This window comes from Herpailurus yagouaroundi, unplaced genomic scaffold, assembly GCF_014898765.1.
Source record: "Herpailurus yagouaroundi ecotype Mexico unplaced genomic scaffold, PumYag 163, whole genome shotgun sequence".
Classification (NCBI taxonomy): domain Eukaryota; kingdom Metazoa; phylum Chordata; class Mammalia; order Carnivora; family Felidae; genus Herpailurus; species Herpailurus yagouaroundi.
In genome coordinates, this window is record NW_024412404.1 from 33,085,176 (window position 1) to 33,102,638 (window position 17,463).

Below are 17,463 nucleotides of genomic sequence, written 5' to 3' on the forward strand. Positions count from 1 at the left end.
AGGCTCTCCGTAAGCGGAGCCCGGCGTGCCGGGAGGAGTTCCACGGCCGGGGGGCCGTGTGAGGGGCAGAAAGTTTGGAGTCCGTGCTCGGGGAGGACAGAGCGGGCGGCTCGGATGCGTAGACTTAAAGCGAAACTTAGGGAGTGGCGTCGAGTTGTGTTGGAACGCCCTTTTCAAGTGAGAGGGGTTTGGGTTAACCCACGGCGTTAGTTTCTTTTTCTGTTTCTTACTCTCCTCCCCTCCCCCCAAAACTATGTTGTAACGTGTTTGCCAGCGATGTCACTGGCAACAACAACCAGACTATCTTTCAGGGGAATGATCCCCTACGATTTTAAGACTCTTTGCAAAAACCAAGGGTAAGTAAGCATTCTTTTGAGAAGGCTGATAGTCTGATTTTATTCCTCCTTTCCCCCATCCCATCCCATCCCATCCCCACCCCCAAACTGGAAGGGCAAGAGTATCCGCAAAGGAGCTTTAACGGCCAGGATAGAGGTTGTGGAAAACAGCCACATGAGTACAACACTGAACAGTTAGCACATTTTATGATTCGTTGAGTTCACTAAGAAAGTTTCGTCTTTTACTGGGGCCAGTGGCCCATTCCTGGGGGGCTCCAGACAGTAAAACTCTTTTTTGCGAAGTCGGTTGCACCGCCCTCTGCTGTTCAAATTCTAGTTCATGGGTTCTTCCATGAGTTTTTGGAGACTCAATCCACCTTTCTCCCTCGCCAGGTCTTAAATTCCTGGGAATATTACAGGTTAATACATAATGTTTGCAGTTGCTTACAATTGTCAGACCACTTGCCACCTTGTTCAGCAAGTGGTACAGTTCTTTGTACAGAGTAAAGTTCCACCAATAAGACGTTAAATGAAAGGCCTCCCTTAACTGAGATTATACCCAGTTAAACGCTGTTTGGATCAGCCACACCCAGAACGAAAATCACCCAAGAGTACATCTCCTCCCAGAGTGACAGAACAGACATTTCCTTTGGAGCTTAGAATTGGAGACACCAGAATTGATAAAAAATCATATTGTGGACTTTATTCAGTTAGGGGTGACCCAGTGATTAATTCAGCTTTAAGGTCAGCATTCAGGTCAGGTTGTCAGGTTGTATTGACTAACCCCTTTTTTAATATAAGTAGTTTTATAAGCTCCTAGAAAGCAGAAACTTTCTCATTTATCTTAAATTCTAGAACAGAGCCTGGTACTCAGTAGGTCATCAGTAAATATTTGTTTTATGAACAAATGCATGAACTTTTGTGTCGTTTTCCCCAGTTGCCTCAGGGTTAGCAGGCTTTTCCTTCATTATAATTCAGCATACTGGCAAATTGCGTAGGACTACTAACATATGCCCAGAGAAGACCACCTGTGTCCACTGCCAGTTCCAATCAAATGAGACCCTATTCTGGTGCGGGATACGTTGTACTTAGTTTTGTTTTTTTTTTCCTTTGAGTGTCTGGTGCTTTCACTCTTACATAGGTGACTTTTAGAAAGATTTTTGTGTGCAAAAGTGACCTGGCTTTCATACACTCTTTAGAGATTTCCATAGAAGTAAAAAGCCAAGGAGTGCTCATAAGGCATTCAGAACTTCTCAACGGAAACTTGGAAATTCTGACTCCGTTTATTGAAGCTGATGACTATAATATTGGCTTATCTTCATCTTTTGTACCTTTTTGACATACCTCAAGGTAGATTAAGATGACGAAGACTTTTATTATCTCAGTAGTTTGCAACCAAGCTTCACGTTAGAATCACCTGGAGAGCATTTTAAACTGTGGATGGATGCCTAGCTCTGTTCAAGACCAATCAGATCCCAAATTTCTGAAAGATGGGGCCTGAGCATCTGTAGTTTTAAAAGCTTGCCAGGTGTTTCTGATGTGGTTCAAAACCACTGCTGTAAACCCTAAGGGATTGTTTCATGGTAAGAGTAGAGATTCCTGAAGAAAAGTTTGGGCTTTAGAGACAGTGATCTTGAAATTGTAATTTTGCCATTTACCAGCTATGTGAATTTTTGCACTTAAATCTGAGGCTATCCATCCTCATTTATAAAATAATATCCTACCTCACAGGATTTTATCAAATGAGAACACGTGTAAGCACTTTATAAAACAGTAAAATGCTATTTTATGTATTAGGCACACAGAAGGTGCTTAAGATTCTCATATAACCAACAGTTGTGGCAATTGGGCCCCCCCCCCCCCGCCTTCCTTTATATTTGTCATCTTAATGTGGGCTGGCCCTGCATACAAGTTGAATACAAAGATGATTGATTCATTTGAGGAATACTGAGAGGCCCAACAGATTAAAATATGTCAACCTATTAGGGCTTATAATTGGGTTTTGGGTGGCAGTTTTTGAGGGACAGAATTTAGCTCCGAAACCTGCCTATATGTTTGTTTTCCTGATGCAGATTTTATCCTTGAGAAGACTAAGGAAATGTGTGCAACGCATAAGTTGGTTTTTTTGCCCCTAGGTTAAAAGTTAGGTATTTGATAGTGAATTATTATTTGTATTTATTGAATTTATATAGTAAATATTGAGTGCCTACATATACCGGGTACCATTCTAGATCCTTGGTAGTGAACATAACCGAAAATGCTCATATGGAGCTTAAATTCTAGTGAGGTTTGTTCCAATAAACTGTGAAATTAAATGAAGATTGTGCTTCATTGTAACATGGATTGTGTATTCAGCTTATACTACTTAGTCTTTCAGGGTTTTTTAACTAATGGCAACTTTTTTTTTTTTTTACATTTATTTATTTTTGATAGAGACCGAGCACAAGTAGAGGAGGGGCAGAGAGAGAAGGAGACACAGAATCGGAAGCAGGCTCTAGGCTCCGAGCTGTCAGCCTAGAGCCTGATGCGTGGCTCGAACTCACAAACCATGAGATCATGACCTGAGCCAAAGTCGGACGCTTAACCAACTGAGTCAGCCAGGCTCTCCAATGGCAACTTATTAATAGCTGAAGTTGAACTGCTTTGTCCTTTGTGAATAAATTTAATTTAGCAGTTTATCTTGATAAATTTTATTGCAGTATTTGTAGGTAGAAAGAGCATATATAGATATTTTGATTGTCTTTCATTTTGGTAACAGTAAGCACATGTCCTGTGTAAATTTATTATTGAATCTTTTAAATTGCTGTGGGTAGGGGTGCCTGGGTGGCTCAGTCGGTTAAGCATCGGACTTCTCACGTCATGATCTCATGACTGGCGAGATGGAGCCCACATCAGGTTCTGCTGTCCACACAGAGCCCTCTTGGTATTCTCTGCCCACTCTCTCTCTGTCTCAAAAATAAATTTTTAAAGAACGTTAAAAAAAATAAATTGTTGTGGGCAAACAATTTTTGAGAGTAGTGGAAAGGGGGTGGTTTTCTAGTATCATGAATGATTTAGGATCACAAATCATTGCCTTGAAATTATAAGCATTTATAAACTCAAACTCTTTGGGGAGCCTTTGGGGTGACTCAGTTAAGCATCCAACTTCAGCTCAGGTCATGATCTCGCGGTTCATGAGTTCGAGTTCCACATTGGGCTCTGTGCTAATAGCTCAGAGCCTGGAGCCTGCTTCAGATACTGTCTGTCTGTCTGTCTCTCTCTCTCTCTCTCTCTCTCTCTCTCTCTTTCTCTCAAAAATAAACATTAAAAAATAGAAAAGTTTATAAACTCAAACCCTTTATATCATTACTCTGTCACCATCTGTTTTCTTGATTTCTCTTATGTTTCTCAAAATTAGGATTAAATGTATACAGAGTACAAAGAATATTGTAACACACTGCAGGAATGGATCTTGTATTTGAAGCTTGGGCCTGCTGAGTGATCCTTCTGAAAACTTGACTTATGTATACCCCATCTCACAGTAATACTCAGGAGTTTGTTGATGTTGTATTACATCACTTACTTGCACCTGGTGAGTAGGCAAGGCACTTAGCCGGTGTCCCAAAACAGTCAGATGGGAGGGAAAGCGTGGAGAATAATCTGTTCCCTGTCCCTCTCCTGCAGTTACAAAGTGAATTAGAATCCTCACTCTAAAAGCGTTATCAACCAGAAGTGTACATCCCTTTAGAAGATGTAGACTATTCTGATAGGAACATGCCATATTATTTTCAGATTTGTATAATTATCTCTTAGTTTGCATTAAAGCAATTTCTCATTTTCTGTGTCAGTTGGTATCTCTTCAGTCACATCTCTATCCCATTTTGACAATTAACAGACCAATACCTGGAATTAAAAACCATAGCAATTAGTTATGTTTGCTTTCATCTGTATGTTAAAAGTGGAAGGATTACAGAAAACATCTCCTTTGACTACTCTCATCAGTCCCATATCTTCTCTCCATCCCCATTTCACTCTCATAAATGGGTTTATATTTTTCCAGGCTCCTTTGTTTAATGCTTTTATTTAAAAAAATTTTTTTGAGAGAGAGAGCAGGGGAGGGGCAGAGAGAGGAGAGCAAGAATCCCAAGCAGACTCCACACTGTCAGCAGAGCCTGATATGGGGCTCCAACTCACGAACCATGAGATCACGACCTGAGCTGAAATCAAGAGTCAGACACTTAACCTATGAGCCACCCAGATGCCCCTGTTTAATGTTTTCAGGTATACCATATATAATTCATGATTTTGTTTCTAAAATTTGAATGTATCAGTCTACAATTTGCTTTTTTAAATACAGTTTTGAGTTCTATGATACTCAGCAATTAAAGAGAATATATATATAATATTCATTGGATTGACATTCTTTTTTTCTTAATCCATTCCCCTGTTTATGATATTTAGGTCCTTATTTTCTCTTCTTTAGCTCTCCTTATAATTTGACTTTCATTCCCCTTTCTTAGCTCTACTAAAAGTATACTAAAGATCACTAATAATTTCTTAATCAGTAAATCTAATACCTTTTTTACTTGGTCTTCGTATCCTCAGTATATATGTAATAAAGTTGAAACTGATTACCACCACCCTCTAACTTCTTGAAATTATATTCTATTATACTGTACTATTTTTCTATCTTTTGCTTGTTTTCCCCTCATATATTACCTTTTCTCCCTTCAATCACATAAGTATGGTTTAAGCCTCCACACTTACCATTCTTCTCTGAAGTGTACCCACTTATTATCTCACTTTCACCTCTGTTTGAATGACTCCCAGATGAGCGTCTTTATTCCTGACCGCTTTCCCACATTTTAGTGTCTCTTTCCTAGCTGGCCAATAGACATTCCCATTTGTATATACATGTTATTACTAGCGCCTTAATGTGTCTAAACTGAGATTTCCCTGGCTTTTACTTTTCTTCCCAATTTTTATTCTTTGATTAGACCCCATCCTTCTAGTCCACCACTTTTTTTCTTTTTGCTGCTTTCTCTCCAGATTCACTCATCAGATATTGTAGATTCTTCTTTCTCTGGCTCTACTTTTTCTCTTCTAGTTTGACTTAGTGTGATACCAGAATTGGCCAAGGCATAATTATAATCACATCATTTCCATGCTTCAAAACCTGCCAGTCTACATCACCTATGGGATAAAATGTAAACTTTCAAGATCTAGTGAAGGGGTTTAGATCTATTAATGTAATTCAGCCTCAACCTACTTTAATCATACTCTTCTGCATTCCACTACATTGTTCTCTGAATATGTCATTTCCTTATTTTTGTTTTAGATGACTTCCTCCCTTTTAACACCTGGCTAACTCTTACCCTTCTTTAGAATTCAGCTCAAATATCACCTTGAAGCATTGCACAGCTCCTTCAGACAGAGTGAGTTACTCCTTCCTGTGTTTCCATAGAACTTTTGTGCATTTATTATAGAAAATCACATTGTATTGTAATTTTGTTAACACATCTATCCCATGTCTTAGAGCCGTCCACACACACCTGATACCACCACCACCATGCATGTTTAACTGGAAGTTCGCTGAGAATGGAAACTATTCCCTATCCCTTTTACCCACAAAGGCCTGGTACCTTGGATACATTATTGAATCTGTGTCTTTCTTTTCATCCTTTATGACGTATCAGTGCTCAGAATAATCTTAGCAGAAGCACAATTTAAAGAACCAACTCATTTGCTCAACCACCTGTATTTTATTGCTTATTAAGCTTAAGTTCAAATTATTTGGCCTGGCCTTCGAGACCCTTCATAATCATATGTATTGTGCTCCCTATTATGTTTAAGACACTGAGTTTATGGCTGGCACCAACTACCTTTTTAAACCTTTGCTTCTCTTTAAGAATGAGTATGTACAGACACCTGGGTGGCTCAGTCGGTTAAGCATCCAACTGGATCTCAGCTTAGGTCTCGATCTCAGGGTCATGAATTGAAGCCCTGCATTGGGACATCACCGGGCATGAAGCCTACTTAAAAAGGAAGAAAAAACTAATAATAGTACATACATGTTTGTTGCCCAGGCCAAACTGATTTGCTCACTGTCCTCTGAACACAAGATGTTCTTTTTAGCATCTTGTCTTTCAAAGTTCTACCCATCATTCAACACCCATTTTAGGTTCTGCCTCATTTATAAAGCTTTTCTAACCATCTCAGAAATATTTTTCCCCTCTTCTCTAGACTCTGTAGCAGTCCTTTACATGCCATACATACATACATACAGCAGTCCTTTACATGATACAACTGTTGTATCAGTTGTATCAACATCAGTTGATGAGACATAATATTTATATGGCACAGTGAAATAGACTGGAAGAAGTTTAGATCTCTGGTGAAAGCTCCTTATGGCTGTTTAAAAGTACCTTAGAAAAAATGAAACAATTTCTTGTACTGGCTATAATTTTCTATGAAATAAGTGGAAACATTTCTCAGAATTCACTATACATATGGCAGCATGATGCAGCATGAAAAGCCAATATTTTGGAGTTGAGGCCTAGGTTGCATCCGTGCCTCTCTGTAAGGCGTTGAGCAGATTACTTAACCTTTCTAGGCTTTTGTTTCCTTGTTTATTTAAGATGGAAATAATTAGGGGCGCCTGGGTGGCGCAGTCGGTTGAGCGTCCGACTTCAGCCAGGTCACGATCTCGCGGTCCGTGAGTTTGAGCCCCGCGTCAGGCTTGGGCTGATGGCTCAGAGCCTGGAGCCTGTTTCCGTTCTGTGTCTCCCTCTCTCTCTGCCCCTCCCCCATTCATGCTCTGTCTCTCTCTGTCCCAAAAATAAATAAATGTTAAAAAAAAAAAAAAAAAAAAAGATGGAAATAATTACTCTTGCAGAGTTTCTGAATATCAGAGACAAAGGGGATGGCATGTATATGCTTGATTGGAGTGTATTTCCCTTCAGTTTTACCCTTTGGTAATGTGTTGTGATTGTGGTTTTTTTCTTTTGATGAATTCAGATACTTTAACTTCCATTCCACTTATGTGAACAGACACATAAAGGGATTTTTATTCTTCTTGATGGTACAGTTCCTGTACCAGAATACATGGGGTGTGAAACTTTTAATCGTGAGACAAAACAGTGTGCAGTTTTTTCCATTGTTAAATGAGGCCTTCCTTGCATTAACCAGAGTATGGGTCTCTAAAGCATGTTCTGAATTAAGGACTGCTTGTTCTCTTTACTTAAAACAGTCCTGCAAATACATTGTTGAGGCACCATATATAATACAACAGCAGTAATTTAAAGCTTGTTTCATCGTTCTCTCTCCTACCTCCTGGAATTCCATTCTGCTACACTCCAGTTTTAATCAAAGTGATCTCTAAGGCAGGAGCCTATGATTTCCCAGATCTTTCTAATAATCCAATCCAAGATAGACACCTGCAATTTGAGTCTGTAAAGATAAACTTTACTGACAGTTTTATTAGATAACCATACTTACTTATTTAGTAAATAAATATGCTATTGAGAAACTTTTATTGGTAAAGTTTCCTCCCCTTTTTTCCATGTACTTTGAAAAAATAACCATATAAACAGGGGATGAGTCACAAATGAGCCCTATGATGTGAGGTTATCTTTGTCATCCATCCTTTCCTAACTGGTTTATAATATCTAGGTTTACCTTAAAATCCGCTCCAACTATGTTGGTGTTCTTATTGTCCATGATCATATGCTCATTTCTGTCCTGTTTATGCAATTTTTCTTAGTTTGAATACCCTTACTCTTTTCATTTCCCAATCCAGCTTAAATTCTCATCCGTACTTTTGTCCTTTTCATGAAACCATCTCAGCTGCGTCGTACTGTCATCCTCACAGCGTCGTACTGTCATCCTCATATTTCTATATAACTTATTACTCACATTGTAATATCTTTTCTTGGCACTTAATGTAGTCCTTGTGGCATCAAATAATGAATGTACTTAGTAGGTACTCAAGCTGATTCAAGAGGAGATCTTGAATAATCTTAGGTTTTAGACAAACTAGCCATGTATTCCTTGAACAGTGTATAAAGCTTACTGTTAGGATCTGTACCTGGAAAAAAGTTACAGTTTTAAAATCATAATCATGTAGTATAAAATAATCTTTTGTAAAGGGTGGCATGTAAAGGGTACAGATTTAGTGATATTACCAATACTGTTGAGTCTACACATTTATTTTGAAGAATAACAATCTTTAGATTCATCATTTTTTTCTTCATATTGTGATAATAGTGATTTGTTCTTTAATCTTTGAGCCAATTGTGATAATCCCCAGATTTTCCTTTACTTTGTAAAGTAATGTGCCCCAACTTGCCAGGTGGGAAGGTGTAGAAGTAAATAGTGTGTACCTGAGCAAGCAGGAGGCATTTAAAGAGATAGTAGAAGGAAAAGAAGGGTGGAAGAAAATGAATTGAGAGGATTTGAATGAATATCTTATGCAGTGGTATTGGCCTATTGAAAACGTGTGTGTGGTGGGGGTGGGGGGGGAGGGGTGGTGATTAGGAATCCAGGACTTTTTCCACTGAATACCAGGGTGCCAAGCAGAATTCCCTTATGTGCTAATTTAGGTAACAAATTGCATCCATAACATCTAGCCATAGATGTCAAGTTGACACCATCTTTGTCATCTTTTTTAAGTTTATTTATTTTGAGAGAGAGCAAGCTGGAGCAGGGGAGGGGCAGAGAGAGGTGGGGGGAGAGAGAGAGAGAGAGAGAGAGAAAGAGAGAAAGAGAGAAAGAGAATGAGAATTCTAAGCAGGCTCCGTGCTGTCAATGCAGAGCCCACTGTGGGGTTCGATCCCACGAACCGTGAGATCATGACCTGAGCCAAAACCAAGAGTCAGACGCTTAACTAACTGAGCCACTCAAGCACCCCAGACACCATTCCCGTCTTTATCAGTACCATTATTACTAGTGTTCATTTAGTGGTTTTATATATGGCAGGCAATGCTTATGTAGTTTCATGATCATTTGTTTAATCTTTTACAATAGGAGATCTTAACATTAAACCTTTTTAATGCTGACCATTCCTTTGGCAGACTGGTTAAGCCTTTGGGTTCCTGCTTAGAATGTTTTGAAAGAACACAAAAGAACACAAAATACATAGTATCAGAAATGAGGGGCGTCTGGGTGGTTCAGTCTGTTAAGTACCCAACTTTTAATTTCAGCTCAGGTCGTGATTTTATCATTGGTGAGTCCAAGCCCTGTGTCAGGCTCTGCACTGGCAGTGTGGAGCCTGCTTGCAACTCTCTCTCTGCCCCTCCCTCACTTGCCCTCTCTCTCTTTCAAAAACAAACAAACAAACAAGGAAAATAAATGAAACCAATCAACCTGTTAAAAATCTGATACAGTAATATGAGCTTTATTTAATACCTTAAAATACAAGCTGTATTGGTTGGTCTGATAACTACATTCAAATTTGCAATGAGTAAATGTTATTTTGGGATCTGCACAGGTAGCTGTAACATAATATGAAAATTTCTGGTCAGTATACTGTAATTTCTAATTGCTGTACTGTTAATATTATTATGGTTTGCTTACATTCATCATTGGAGGAAAATTAAATTTTATTTAGAGGTTAGCAAAAGTGAAGATGTAATTTCTTTCCCCATCCAAATTTTCTGGGATAAATTTTCATGGACCCCAGTTTAAGAACCCCCGCCTTACAATACAAGAGATTCTGTTGTTACACCTATAATAAGTGGTAAACAGGGGTTTGAACTTGAACAGTCTGGCTCCACACCCCAAGTTCTTTGCTCCGTTATAGAACACCTTGAAGTTGCATAGTCTTTTCCCCACATTTAGCTAGCTCTTTACCTTAGGAGAAAAAAAAAATCTTGAGCATTTTACTTCTTGTTTAAATTAAAAACCACACTTGATCTTAGCCAAAAGGTTGAGAAGTGGTTTAAATTAAAAACCAAATAATTTTAAAATTTTTATGTTGGGTGTAAAATGAAATTTCATTTCTGTGTTATGGTAAATACAGTATTTGAGGCTTAAAAGAATAAAGAGGAATGACTATAGCAGAGATTCTCAAACTTTAGGTATTGTGATCACCTGTAGGGCTTGTTACAATGTCAGCAGTTCCTCAAAAAATTAAAAATGGAATACTGTGTGATCCAACAGTGCCACTTCTGGGCATATACCGCAGAGAATTGAAAGCAGGGTCTCAAATATTTGTACACCCATGTTCATAGCGGTGTTATTCACAGTAGCTAAATATGGAAGCAACCCAAGTATCTTGAACAATGAACAGATAAGCAAAATGTGGTATATACATACAATGGAGTATTATTCAGCCTTAAAAAGGAAGGATATTTTGCAGTGTGTTCCAACATGGATGAACTTGGAGGACATTATGCTAAGTGAAATAAGCCAAAGACAAATACTAGATGATTCCACTTATTTGAGGTACTTAGAATAGTCAAAACCATGAAGACACTATAATGGTGGTTGTCAGGGACTAGGGAAAGGAGGATTGGGGAGTTGTTTAATAGGTACAGAGTTTCAGTTTTACAAGGTAAAAGAGCTACAAGATGAGTGGTGGTGATGGTTGTACAACATTGTGAATGTATTTAATACCACTAAATTGCACACTTAAAAATGGTTAAGATGGGGGGTGCCTGGCTAGCTCAGGCAGTTGAGTGTCCAACTCTTAATTTCGGCCCAGGTCATGATCTCCCGGTCACAGAATTGAGCCCCGTGTGTCAGGCTCTGCACTGAGCGTGGAGCCTGCTTAAGATTCCCTCTCTCCCTCTATCCATCTCCCCCCACCTCTCTCTCTCTCTCAAAAAAAAAAAAAAAAAAAAAAAATAGTGGAGTGCCTGGGTGGCTTAAACGTCCAATGTCGGCTCAGGTCATGATCTTGTGTCCTTTGAGCTCAAGCCCCATGTCAGCCTCTGTGCTGACAGCTCAGAGCCTAAGAGCCTGTTTCTGATTCTGTGTCTCCCGCTCTCTGCCCCTCCCCCATTTGCTTTCTGTCTCTCTCAAAAATAAACATTAAAAAAAATTTTTAATAGTTAAGATGATACATTTTATATGTATTTTACCACAATAAAAATTTTAAGTTAAAAAAAATTTTTTAAGTTTATTTGGAGAGAGAGGGTGAGTGCTCTAATTGGGGAGGGGCTGGGGGGGGTGGAAAGAAAATCCCAAGCAGGCTCCACACTGCCAGCACAGAGCATGGGGGAGGGGTGAACTCACAAACCATGAGATCATGACCTGAGCTGAAATCAAGAGTTGGACACTTAACCAACTGAGCCACCTAGGCTCCCCTAAAATGTTTTTGAATGATTTTTTTTAAATGTAGTATCAGGTCCCTCCCCGAGAGTTTCTGATTCTGTTGGTCTTGGGTGGCCTGAGAATTTGTATTTCTAGTAAATTCTCAAAAGATGTTTGTGCATCACATTGAATACCACTTTCTAAGAGATTGGAGGATTGAAGGTGGGTAGGGAATGACTTAAAGAGAGACTTAGAGGGGCGCCTGGGTGGCTCAGTCGGTTAAGCGTCCGACTTTGGTTCATGTCATGATCTCACAATTTGTGGGTTCGAGCCCCACGTCAGGCTCTGTGCTGACAGCTCAGAGTCTGGAGCCTGTTTCAGATACTGCGTCTCCCTCTCTCTCTGCCCCTCCCCTGTTCATGCTCTATCTCTGTCTCAAAAATTAAAAAAAATAATAATAAACAGTAAAAAAAGAAAAACTTAAAGTTTGGTCTGAAATTACAACCTTTTCTAGGGTGTGGACTTTGAAAAGTTTTTGGCTTTGTCCTTTGAAATGGGAAAGAGACAGTTATTCTCACCTTTTAGGATATTCAAAATGTATCCCATAAATCATAACATTAAAATTGTAATAACTTGAATTCAAGTAGAATTGTTATATTGACCCTGAATATAAATATTATGGTGTTACCAGTAAAAATTTTTAATTTGAACATGTTGGGTTTTATCTTTTTTTTATCTGTGTTTATCTAAAAAATGACCTGATCCAGTAGCAAAATCAAGAACATATTTTGCCCAGTGTAAAAAATAGAAAAGCTTGCAAGATTCAAAGCACTTGCAATAGAAATTAGGTGTATTTAAGACTTATCTGTTGAAGTTCTGAACAGTAGGGAACAAAGCTGTTGACAAAAAATACTGTGTGTATTTATAAAAGCTGTTTGGAGTTTATATCATATGATTGTTCTGGGGCCATCTCTTCTATCTAATTTTTCACACCATCAAGATTGTTTGAGTTGCACCTGTTGGGAAATCTGCCCCAGACTGGTTAAACTTAAAACCACACACACAGCTATAGGTTTATGTAAGTGAACAGTGTAAGAGTATATTTAGCTTTAAGCACAGCTTGATCCATGTCTCAAAGCCATCAGTTTCCATCTTTCAGCTTCCTCTGGTTTCTTTAGGCTGCACATGGTGGTTCTCTTGGCAGTAATACCATTACACCTTCATTTAGCCTCACACCTTCCTGCCTTACAGCTCTGTAGAAAAGAGAAAACCTGTGTACCAGCTTTCCCAGCAAAAATTCTAAGATTCACTCTGATAATACCAGCTTCATGGGCCCAGTCCTCCAATCACTATAATTTGGAGTTAGGATACACCCTTAAACCAGTCTAAGGATTACTTTTCCTGGAGCTGGGGATAGGGGAGGACTAACTGCCTAAACCACATACAGGACTGATGTTAGAGGGAAGGGTGGGACATTGTTTGTTCCTTAAAAAGAGGAGAAATCGTGCTGTACATTCTTCTCTCTCATTCTAAGATCTTGAGAATAAACCTGTCATTTTCAGTCCCCTCTTTTTCTCACTATAAGAAGGCAGAGAATTAGAGAATGAATAGCTGAAATAGATTTCACCAAAAAGGGAGTAGGATATGGGGAATCAGAGAGGGAAAGCATAATTATAAGACCTTCTCAGCTGTTGTTCCTGGTCAGTCTATCAGAAGTTTTTAAAAAATGAGGAAAGAGGCGCCTGGGTGGCTCAGTTGGTTAAGCGTCCGACTTCGGCTTAGGTCATGATCTCGCGGTTTGTGAGTTCGAGCCCCGCATCAGGTTCTGTGCTGACAGCTCAGAGCCTGGAGCCTGTTCTGGATTCTGTCTCCCTTTCTCTCTGCCCCTCCCCCACTCACACTCTGTCTCTCAAAAATAAATAAATATTAAAAAAAAATTTTTTTAATGAGGAAAAAAAGGATTCATACACATTCATATTTTGTTCCTTCCCCTCCTTTTTTCCAACCCTGAAGACTAGTAACTCTGTCTTATATAATATAGGCTGTTTGCCTAAAAACATTCATGTAACCATTTTTATTTTTATATGGTTATATATTCCCATCTATCTGGCCCTTATATCACAGACTGATGTTCTTTCCAAATTAAATAGAATAAACTCCTATATGTAGTAAGGTTGTAAATCAATAAATTCTTTAGAAATTAACATTTTCTGTAGTGTTACCTTTTTTTTTTTTTTTGAAGTGAACATAACATCAAGATTTTAAAATATGAAGCTTAGAACTGGACCATGTGACATGTGGCCCTTTTCTCTTCTCCCAGTTCAAAATGCTTGCCTCTCAATAGCCAGCATTCTCTTAGATCTGCAGTTGGGCTCAACACATTAAAGCCTCAGCACAGTCTTCTTTGTAGTTTTAGCCTTTTTCCGGAAAATCAGCTTAAGCTACCCACCATAGCCATTCTGCTTCCTGTCATAAACGCCGCTTTTCCTGGTCATAAAGAGAATCTTTGCCTTCCTTGTACTGTGTCACTTCATGGAGTTGGTGCTTGCAACACTTCTTGCAGAAAGTCCGGCAGGTTTTTAGGAATTCACCAGGGTTGCAAGAGCACTGTCAGCATACATAGTTCTATACTGTTATTTATATGAAAAAAGCACTTATTTCTGACTTAAGCAAATCTAGTAAATGTCTCCTTCATAACGGTTTGCTTTCACCAATCTCTTTGCCTTTTTTTTTTTCCTACCTGCCATTTTTCTATACCATCAGTTCTCAAACTTTACCTCAGGATCACCTTCAGAGAATTCAAGGCGCTTCTTCAGAGTTTCAGATTAAGTAGATCTGGGGTAGAACCAGAGAATTTGCAAGTTCCCAAGTGATCTTGAAACTGCTGGTCCAGGAAACTTTGTTTCAAGAATCTCTGTAATCATTTGTCCCTGCTTTTGCTAATTTCTGCTATCACTCCTCCCTGAAGCCTTCTCTGATCTATCCAAATTGATCCTTCAATTTCTTCTTAAGGTATACCTATGGTAATTTCTGGAACCTTATTAAATCTTCTGTTTGTTGGATGTGACCCCAGTTAATTTACAGGATTTTCCAAATAGATGCAATCTTCCATTTATTTTATTTGTGCAGCCACATGGACCCAGTGAATACTCAGTAAATGTTGCTGGCAATGTCTCTACTATTGTTAGAAATTTCCATTTCATATTTATCTGTATCTAAACTATAATTTTTAGGGGCGCCTGGGTGGCGCAGTAGGTTAAGCGTCCGACTTCAGCCAGGTCACGATCTCGCGGTCCGTGAGTTCGAGCCCCGCGTCGGGCTCTGGGCTGATGGCTCAGAGCCTGGAGCCTGTTTCCGATTCTGTGTCTCCCTCTCTCTCTGCCCCTCCCCCGTTCATGCTCTGTCTCTCTCTGTCCCAAAAATAAATAAACGTTGAAAAAAAAATTTAATAAACTATAATTTTTAGATGAAGTGATTTAGTGTTATCAGAAGTTTCCTATTTGATCTCAAATGCCCATCATCAGATTAACACTAACAGTTGAAATAAAGAGAAAATGGATGTGGTAAGTTGGTAGATGTTGAAAATCAGGCACACTTTTTTGAGAGTATTGGTATCAATAAGGTTTCTTTTAATATCTGTAAGATAATTTCAATTAATCTGTATGAGGCTTAGCTTCAAAACCCAAATTTGTAAACTGTATACTATCACTATGAATCAAACAAAACAAGGTTATTTGTGTTAACAGTTCTTATTAGGTTTAACTCCTAATGAGTTTCCACTGTAAATCACCGTTCAACTACCTTATCTACCATAGTTGTGAAATTAGAAAACATCCGAAAGTGCTTGCTTTAAATGTCAGTTGAGTACCTTCTAAAAAGTAAAACTGTAAAAGTGTTTAGGAGTGAAATATACTGATGCCTCAACATTGAAGTACATCAAAAGTAAAAGATTGATAAATGAATATGGAGTAAAGGACATATAAAGCAAAATTACAAGAATTATAGAATGTAGATACTGAGAAAAAGGGTAGTCACTGAACAGTTTTTCAGCTTTTTTTGAAAGTTTGAAATTTTTCATAATAAAATTTTAGGAAAGGGGCACCTGGGTGGCTCAGTCAGTTGAATGTTCCACTCTTGATCTCAGCTCAGGTCATGATTTCACAGTTGGCGAGATCGAGCCGAGCGCCCTGTCAGACTCTGCGTTGACAGCACGGAGCCTGCTTGGGATTCTGTCTCTCTGCCCCTCCCCTGCTTGTGCGCTTGCTCACTCTTGAGCGCGCGCTCTCCCTCTCTCTCTCTCTCTCTCTCAAAATAAATAAATAAGGGGCACCTGGTGGCTCAGTCGGTTGGGTGTCCACCGACTCCAGCCCAGGTCACGGTTCCTGGTTCGAGCCCCACGTGGGGCTCTGTGCTGACAGCTCAGAGTGGAGCCTGCTTCCAATTCTGTGTCTCCCTCTCTCTGGCCCTCCCCCCTCACGTTCTGTCTCACTTTCTCACTCAAAAATAAATAAACATTAAAAAAAATTTTTTTAATAAATAAACTTTAAAAAATGTTTAAGAAAAATAAACTTACACTGACGAGAATTTGTGGGGAATATAGTTATACAAGTAATTGCATTAAATTGAAATATGAGATTGCCATTTATGTAGGTCTAAAACAGATGAATGTAGGCAATTTCGTTTGGTTCAGCCTGGTACTAAGGTTCTGAGGAGATATATTTTTACGTTTTATTTTTTTCCTGGTGACTGAAATTGGGTTTATTCAATTCACCTTAATGCTGATTAATTATGCTGGTCTAGATGTACTTAGCTACATATGCTGCTCATTGTTGAAATGAAAATCTTAGAAGAATCTAGAACGTTTCTAGGTATTATGCCTGTTTTGTTATCACAACTGTATATCTCATTTCCCAGAGGTAAACAAATAAAAATTTCCTCAGTTGTGGGGCACATATATTCTAACACCTCAGTTAACCAAGTCTGTTTGCTTATACTTGTCATTTGAAATGTATGCAAAACTTTGTAAATTATATAGTTATACCCAGTCAAACTGTGGATAGTGATGATGGTTGTACAACAGTAAGAATGTACGTCATGCTACTGAACTATACTCTTAAAAGTTGTAAATTTTATGTATATTTTCCCACAATAAAATTTAAAAGATGGAGAGGAGGAAGGGGCACTTTTAGATAACCATAAGGTAGTATGAGAGCTGAGACAGCTTGACTGAGGTGTGTCATGGTGCTGAACAAACACTGCCTACCTCCCATTTTTACCTAGGTCGTATGAAACCTGATTGAATTTGAAAGCTGAATAAGGTCACAGTTTTGGATGTTGCTATGAATTAAGTGTTTTTCCCCTGTTCTGGGGTGCTTGGCTGGCTCAGTCAGTGGAGCATGCAACTCTTGTTCTAAGGGTCATGAGTTCAAGCCCCACAGTGGGCATGGAGCCTACTTAAAAAAAAAAAAATAGGAAGTTTTCTTACCTGTTCTAATTGGAAGTTTTTAATTGGAGCACCCAGTTAAAATATATGTTCTACAAGGACTGGAGACCTCATGAATCTACAGTACCTGACTAGTCTTTCCCATTGAGCATAGTTAAGCTAGTTCTGACAGAAGCAATTTATTTAATTAAATAAAAAGTGCAAAGTAGATGGACACCTGGGTGGCTCAGTTGGTTAAGTGTCCAACTTCAGCTCAGTTCATGATCTCAACTGTTGGTAGGTTTGAGCCCCCATGTCAGGCTCTGTGCTGGCAGCTCTGGAGCCTGGAGCCTGCTTCGGATTCTCTGGCTCCTCTCTCTGCCCCTCCCCTGCTTGTGCGTGCACACGTGCCCGTGCACTCTCTCATTCTCTTTCAAAAATAAACATTAAAACATTTTTTAAAGTGCACAGTAG

General features: G+C 39.0%; 1 protein-coding gene and 1 pseudogene across 1 annotated transcript in view; one reads left to right on the forward strand and one right to left on the reverse strand.

The window, feature by feature from the left end:
• MARCHF5 (membrane associated ring-CH-type finger 5) overlaps positions 1-17,463 on the forward strand; it is a 57,814-nt gene that overhangs the window by 211 nt on the left and 40,140 nt on the right. The gene's annotated exons all lie outside the window — the stretch shown is intronic.
• LOC121036622 (60S ribosomal protein L36a-like) lies at positions 13,843-15,380 on the reverse strand (annotated as a pseudogene).